The sequence below is a fragment of the Rousettus aegyptiacus genome, unplaced genomic scaffold (assembly GCF_014176215.1).
Source record: "Rousettus aegyptiacus isolate mRouAeg1 unplaced genomic scaffold, mRouAeg1.p scaffold_m13_p_8, whole genome shotgun sequence".
Lineage (NCBI taxonomy): Eukaryota > Metazoa > Chordata > Mammalia > Chiroptera > Pteropodidae > Rousettus > Rousettus aegyptiacus.
This window is the reverse complement of record NW_023416311.1, coordinates 82,297,805-82,306,384: the sequence shown is the minus strand read 5'-3', so window position 1 is coordinate 82,306,384 and position 8,580 is coordinate 82,297,805. Positions and strand designations below refer to the sequence as shown.

The 8,580-nt window shown below is 37.9% G+C and overlaps 1 pseudogene; it reads left to right on the top strand.

The window, feature by feature from the left end:
* The first annotated feature begins 7,989 nt into the window (after nt 1-7,989).
* LOC118607385 lies at nt 7,990-8,108 on the top strand (annotated as a pseudogene).
* Nucleotides 8,109-8,580: the final 472 nt, after the last annotated feature.

Genomic DNA, 8,580 nt, shown 5'->3' with positions numbered 1-8,580 from the left:
TTGTGGGCTTGAGCTCTTAACCTCTAGAAACTGATGCTATATCCAGGTGGACAGTGTCAGAACTGAGTTGAATTGTAGGACACCCCGCTGGTGTTGGAGCATTCTGTGAAGGTGTAGGGGAAACCTCCCCCCACCCAACACACACATATGTTGCAATGGTATCAGAATTTTAGTGTACAAGTGGTCTAATTATTAGATGTGTCCTTCAGCCAATTTTTCCACCTATTGTAAAGTCACACCAGGAATCAAATAAGAGAGCAGAGGAGTAAGAAGGTAGAGAATAAAAAACCAATAAAGGGTGCATTTTTATGCTGCTTACCACTACAGGCAAAGGGGGCTCAGTCTCATGGAGAACTCTGGGCAACAGTGTACATACAACACACCTCAGTTATTCCAACGAAGGGGCTGAGATATTAACCACTAACTACTCCACCATTGTTGTTAGTGGGCCATTCCAGGGTCATTAACTTTCCTGCAATTCTAGCTTGCCCTGCTCATGGGCTGAATGTACTCCCACAGCCGGGGGAAAAAAATGTACTCTCAGACAGAGCTATATGTTTCTGAGTAAGCAGCCTTCAGTGTGTAGAGGTGAATGCCAAGGGGATGAGGGACCCAATAGTGTCTGCTACAACTGCTTGGAAGGTATTTACCAGACACCCTCAATACTGTCCTTGACTGTGCTTCCTACCTAAAGGCTTGGCCAAATGACCAATTCTCTCAGATGATAAATGAATTGGTAATGGAGTGTCAGCGACTCATGTGATCACATGCTACTTCTAGGTAACACATTTGGTAGCATAGTCTTCAAGGACATAATCCAGGGCTGAGACATCCAGGCCCTAGATGCCTCAGCTCTGGATTAAAGGAGATTTTTGACACTCTAAAATTATAGCAAGAAGGCCCTATTTGAAATTACCAAGATACCTAACGGTCTTATAGGTTAAGTCTTATGCCCAGTGACTGCTACTTGCATCCAGTTTCCCTTCTTAAGTCACAGCCAACATTTGGATGCTGCCAGGCATTGGTCTAAGGGTTTTATTGTGTTAACTCACTCAGTCTTCACAATGACACCATTTTATAGATGAGGTACAGAGATTGGTAACTTGGCCAAGGTCATACAGCTAGTAAGTGACAGGGCTTGGATTTAAACTCACATAATCTATCTAGAGCCTGCCTGTCCTTTAAACCCCTTCCTGGGGTCTGGCAGGCACACACTCATGCCCCGATATGCAGCCATCTTCACTTCCAAGCACAAATCACAACTCACCCTGGGAAGTGTCCTTCAGCTTATTTTGCCAACTATTCTAAAGTCATGCCACTCCCCCTACTAACACACATGCCACTAGCCTCCTCCCCATATGCTGGAGGAATGAAAATTCCCCCTTTGTCATAGCATGTTGCTCCAGAGAATTAGTGGTATAGATTGTAGGGAGGTCAGACTAAAACCAAAGAAACAAGTCAAGGTCCTATCCACCCCAGATGCTCTGCGGAGGAAAGAGCCCTGAACTCTGGAAATTGGTGAAATCTGAGCTTTGATCCCAACTCTTCCATGGCCTGTGCAACCTTGACCAAGCCACTTTATCTCTCCGGGCTTCCATTTCTCCATCTGCCACAAACGATTTGAACTACATAAGCTATAAGGTTCTTACTAGCCCTAAAAACCCATGAGTCTGGATTCAAAAATGGTTTTCAATTATTATACTGCTAGATGGAGGTAATACTTTATGTTCCTCATTTTTGAGCAGTTGACATAGTCCTACTGTTGGAGGTCCTTGCTTTTCAGAAGTCACATCATTTCCAAGCCGCAGCCACAGATGGCTGTTAGGTATCAGTATCAGAGATCAAATGGAAGAAGCAGAACCCTAAAGAGCAAGTCAGCAGCCACACGAGCCTCCTCACCCCGGTTTTAGTTACACAGGTTTGGCAGCCCCCGATTTTTCTTACATTAGGGGAGCATACTGAAACAGTATCTCGGCAAAGTCATTTTTTCTTTTTGTAATAATATTTGTTGGTATCTAAGGAAACAGGAACCAGATGACAGGTCCTAAACATGGTCAGACCAAGCACAAATGAACTTAGAGAGTAAACTTTATATTTAATAGGATTCCTCTTTTTGGAATTAACCTTTTACTATGAAAATTTTCAAACCTATGCAAAAATATAGAGTCCCCATGAACCTGTCATCCAGATTCGACAATTTTCAATTCATGGTTAATCTAGTTTCATCTCTTCCTGTGCCCTCAAATCTGAATTATTGTGAAGCGAATCCTCAACCATCATATCACGTCATTTATAAATATTTCAATACTTATCTCTAAAAGAGAAGGGTTCTTTTTAAAAGCATAACCATATCGTGGTTTTTAAAATCTTTTTAATTAGCATATTTTTCAATTAACATTAATTCTTTAATATCAAACAATATCCAGACAATGCTCAAGTTTCTCCAATTGTCTAGTTTAAACAAGTAACTTATCCAAATATGGTCTCCATATTGAAACTGGTTAATATGTCTCTTAAGTCTTTTTATCATATTTTTTTTTTTGTTATAATTTAGTTGTTGAAGAAACTGGGCCACTTTTCCTGTAGTTTCCCAGAGAAGGTTTCGATTACTGAATCTTCATCATACAGTTTAACATGTTTCTCTACCTATTCTATTTTCTGTGATTTGATAGTGAAATTTAGAGATCTGATCAGATTGAGGTTCAATTTTAGAGCAATGTGTGGTTTGTATGTCTATTAGGAATATATATAGCTGTCTCTCTTTTGTTGTGATGTTAGCAGCTATTGGTCATTGCTTAGATCCATTAATTCACTCAAGTGCTTCTTGCTACTGTATCAGCCATTTCTTCTAGGCTTTTTCTGTGGACACAGTTAAGAGAGGAGTTTGTTTATTTAAAAAGCACATAACCAGTTCACACGGGTACTTCCCATTTACATCCACAGGGTATTTACTTAATCTCATTCTTGCATTCATATCTCCTTTTCTCATGTTGGAATCCCAATCTTCAATGACAAAAATCATAATTACTTATTTTCTTTTTCAAGAAATACACACATTATGGCCTCATAATGATACCAGCACTACCAGAAAGTTTGTGTGTTTCACAGGGATTTTTTTTTCCCCCTTTGGATATATTCCACTAAGAATTTAGAGACAAACAGCTGTGTTTTATAGTCACTTAAAGGAGTTGTTGTTTGTGTGGTTTTGCAACCAACTTGATACACAGTTAGGTTTATTTGTTTCTTATTGCTTCTAATTTTTAGAGATTAGGTTTTTTTAATTGAATTTTGTTTTATAGTTAAGTGAATCATTTATGTGGTTTCAAAGTCATACCTCTAACACAAAGAATATTTAAAGAAGTGCAGTTTTTGTCATAGTATTATTCCTTCCCTTTCCAACAGGTAACTATGCTTTATTAAAATTTATCTTTCTGGATGTGGTTACATAGTGTAGTAGCTAGCAGTTAGCTTTACACGTGGAAGGTCCTGGGTTCACACCCCAGTGGAGCCATAGTCCATGGTCTATGGCCATGGCACCTTGAACAAGCCTAATGTCTGATCTTAGAAGCTAAGTAGGGTCAGGCCTGGTTAGTACTTAAATGGGAGACCACCTAGAAAGACCAGGTGCTGTAGGCATTAAAAAAAAAAAATTATCCTTCCATTTCTTAAAATATTAACACTTTTTTATAGCTTATCCTTCCATTTCTCTTATAAAATAAAATATACTTTTATCCACCTTATTTTTTTTAACATGCTATTCTAAAGATAACTCCATCGCAATGTACAGAGATGTTCCTCATTTCTTTTTATGCCTTCATGGAACACCACTGTATACATGTTCCCATAATATATTCAATCAGTCCTCTAATGAGGGACTTCTGGATTATTTCCAGTCTTTATGAATTCCAACTAATGCTGCAATAAATAGGATATCTAATTTTTCTGTTGTTTGTTTGTTTGTTTGTTTGTTTGTTTTGATAAGGTTCACACATAGAGAGTTGATGGAAAAATTCTCCCTGCCCCTAATCTCAACCTTTTGTATCTTCCTCACCTTTGTGTCCCGAAAGCCTGGTACAGTCTGACACATAGCAGATGCTCAGTAAATGTTTGCTGAATAAGAGCTCAATCATCATGTGTAAAACCTAAAAATATACCAGTTAATTACATGAATGAAAATCAGGAAATATTGGTGAGGCTAGTACAAATCCTATAGGGTTAGGAACTATTTTATGTACTCAAAGACTCATCTATTTATTAATGCACTGGGAATCTAAAAACTTCTCATAGCTAATATATTATTAGGATTGTTTTTTAAAAGATATTCTCAGTGATTCATAGATTTATAGAATCTTGGGTTTCCTTTCTGGGCCAATTCCTGAACAAAGAGTTGTAAATGGTGGTAACCAGTGTGAGAGAGAAGAGTTTGGCTTCTAGGTATGTGTTTATCCATATGTACATGGTAACTACCAAAAAGTTGATGATGATGTGGCTCTCTTATTGTGTCCTTCCTACTTACTGGACTTTAATTATTTTATCATGCTATAATTTATTTGTTTCTGTGAGATCTGTGTTCCCTGCTGGATTGCAAGTTCTTCATGGGCAGAACCATACCTATGTCTGTTGAGTTCTTAGTCCTATCCTTAAGGCCCCACGCTGAACCTGGTGTATGTAGGATATTCGATTAATGTTTGCTGAATAAGTGAATGAATCCAGGGTTTTAATAGGAAATACCTCTCTCCAGTGTATTGGCTCCATAATTGGCTCCAATAATGGAAGCAGGGACACTACCTCATTACTAACAGGCAGCAGTAGAAAGTCCAAGTTTACCACTTGGTTTTCACTGATACATGAGGAGAGGAGCCTTTCATTATTACAGGACAGAAGAGGGCATTCTTGCTTCCCACTACATCTCCACTGGTACATGTCTGACTGGGAGAGTTACGGGAGACATATGACTCTCCATATGTCCTCCACCGACATCACGTGAGCATAGTGGTTCACTACCACTCAGTGGGGATGAAGTCCCAGCTCCTTACTAAGCTTTCTCTGGCATCACCAGAAGCTTTTGCTGAGACTGATTTTTGCCTGGACGTATTGGTGTTTCCAAGTTGCCACCTTCCTCAGCTGTAAGTCTAGGATATGAAAGGCAGAAAGAAATGCCTAAGAACTTACTACTGAATTCTGTAGGTCCCCAGGTCCCAAACAGTTTGCCTTCTTCTCTCTAACTTTTAAGAGTCTTATGTTTACTTTTTAAATAGAATATCCAGAAAAGGAATAGGGGAAAGTATATCTACTACATCTTCCCAGAAGTAGAAACTTCACATTGTATTTTATTATTTTCTCTTTTTTAACATTTATGTGCTGGGCAATGTTTTAAAATTATGACACCGAATGTATCCTCATCCACTATTTTTTAATTCAATGAGAATTTATTAAGCTCTTAACACATGCCCAGGTACAATCAGTTCCCGAAGGCACAAAGATGAACAAGATCTCATTTTCACAGTGTAGTACAAGAGACAATATGAAATGGTACAGACTTTAATAGACTTCTGTATAAAGTCATGTAAGAGACCAAAGAAAAAGCAACTCATTGGAGTGGGGTAGAGGTAAGGGTAGATTAGATTTAAGAAAGGCTCCACAGAGAAAGAAGCTGTTAAACTGGATTAAAGACTGAGTAGGCGTTTTCCAAGTGCATAAGAGGTAATAGGCAAAAAGAACAACATGAACAAAGGCACAGAGGCATGAAAAAGGAGGAAGAGCAAATAGCTCCATGTGGGAGGAGTAGGGGCTAGGGTGAAAAGGTGGTAAGAGATGAGAGTAGGCCTTTGTCACAAAAGTCCAGAGCCACAGTTTTCCTTAAACAAAACTCATGCAGGTTACACTACATGAATGGCAAAACACTGCACACTTCCTTCTCAGAGAGCAGAACTGAGTCTCTTCCTACACGTGGTTGTCATGAATTACTCTTTTTATCCAGCCAAAGTACATTTCAGTCAACAGCTTGTTAATTCCAGGTTCCTCCAGCATTGCTACAATCATATCCCAAAGAGAAAAGACTGCTGCATTTCTCTCAACCAATTAGTGGTCCATACGTGTCTGCTAGCAATGTAAAGCCCCAGAAACAATTTCCCATGAATTTTATTTATGTCACTACTGTCCTAGAAATGAAAATGATAAAACAAAACAGCAAGAAAGTAAGAAACTAAAGATAACACGGCTGGAAGGAAGACCTTAAATGAAGGTTCCAAACTTAATCTTTCTTAAGTGGGAGGCACACATGTAAAGGACATGGGCCCAAAACTGATGGGCTCTGGCTGGAACAGCATGTTCATCTGACAGGCCACAGAAGCAGCAGCTATAATCGAGGGGGAAGACTTGGTCCCCTCATGCCAACCAGTATTGCTGTTGGGGACATTTCTGTACTGGCTGTCCCCTACTGTGGGCTGTTTGATGACCATTTGACCCTGAGTCAGGACCACAAAATTTACTCCTGTTAGATCAAGTTTACTACCCATGCCTTGAGGGGGAAAACAACACAAAACAAAACAAAACAAACAAAACAGGACCTACAGGATGTTTTCCCAGAGCTTCAGGCTATACTTCTAATTTACATCAATAGACATAAAATACTGGCGGATGAGTGTCCAAGTTCATTATTTAGAAGACTCAAGAGAAGGAAAGTATATAATATTTATCCATATTTTTATGTTTTTTCTTCTTTCCTGATATTCCAAGATTTCTTCTTTTATCATTATTTTTTTCTTAGAAAAATTTCATTAGCCATTTTTTTTAGGGTAGGCAAGCTGACAAAAAAAAAACTCTTAGTTTTTCATTCCTGGATTCTAGGTTGACAGGTTTTATTTTTCTTTCAGCACTTTCAAAATCTGCCACTTCCTTCTGGTTTCATGGTTTCCAATGAAAAATCATTTGTCATTTGAATTGTTTTTCCCCTAAAAGAAAGGTATTACTTCTCACACAGTTTTCAAGATTTTTGCTTCATCTTTAGTTTTAGAAGTTTGACTATGATACATGCCTTGGTGTGGATTTCTTTGGATTTAACCTGTTTGGAATATACTCAGCTTTACATTTATGTCTCTTGCCAAATTTGGGGAGTATTCAGACATTATTCCTTTGAGTACTTTTTCAGGCCCACCTTTATTCTCCTTCTATTGCAGAACCCCTATGACATGATGCTTTATCTTCTGTTATAGTTCCACAGGCTCTGTTCTTTTTCTTTTTATTTCCAGTCTGTTTTCTTTCTGCTGTTTAAATTTGGCAATTTTTATTGTTCTATATTTCAGTTCACTAATTTTTCCTCTGTTCCCTTTATTTTAATATTCAGCCGATCCTTTGAGATTTTTTTTTTCTTATTGTATTTTTCAGTTCTAAAATTTCCACTTGGATCTTCTTTACATCTTCTATTTTTTTCTTGTCATTTTTTATTTATTATTTGTTTCAAGCATATCTTTAATTGCTTATCGAAGAATTTTATGATGACTGCTTTAAATTTTTTGTCAGATAATTCTAAAGTCTCTGTTCCCAGTGTTGGCACTTCTGTCTTTTTTCATTTAGTTTGAGATCATCCTTATTTTCGGTATAATGTGTGGTTTTGGACTGAAACCTAGACATTTTGAGCATAGGCGAACTCCAGATTTTATTTAGTTCTAACTTATAATAGAGATGGTAGTGCAGGATACAGTTTATGATCCTTTTAATTCTACTATATGAAAAATAACAGCAAAAACACAATAATAAACAATAATTAACACCTGATGTCATTGTTGGAGCACAAAAAGGAGTGATGGTGACTGTGGTAAACCGAGGAGAGATTGCGCCACCTAAAGATGGCAGCTGCTATGTAGCTCTTACTGATTGTTGACGAATGAGATTGCAGACCTCGTGTTGCCAAATATTCTGATTTTTTGAGAATAAGTCAGACATCCGGGTTTTTATATGTAATTTCTCTATTTTAAAGTGATAAAAACAATCTACAGCCATCCCACCCTGAATAAGCCCGATCCCGTCTTATCTCAGAAGCTAAGCAGGGTCGAGCCTGGTTAGTACTTGGATGGGAGACCACCTAGAAAGACCAGGTGCTGTAGACATAAAAAATAAAAAATAAGGGATTATAAACTGACAAAGTCCTTGCAATCTATGAGGTCAACCAAGGGTTGCCTCATCTAAAATAAAATAAAATAACAAAGTGATAAAAACGAATTTATATTATTTAAAATAATGTGTTGGTCCATGCCATGAAGACCAAACTAAATATGACAGTGATCAGAATATGGTCTATGTGCAGCCAGTTGACACCCTGTGCTTAATAAAATTATTTTTTTCTAAGATAGAATTTAGTGCCTGAAATTCATTTTTTGTTTTGGAGAGAGAATATGTCTTCGTGTGAGTTGCTCACAGGAAACCAGGAGTCAAGATGTGAATCCTCATTAATAGCTGGAATTGGTACTGGGCCAGCAGTCTGGAGAAAACTCAGCCTGGACAGCACTGTTGTCTTAAGAGCAGTGTTATTTAACAATAAATAACCCAGCCTTGGAAAGATGAACCAATGAGGGAATCTTA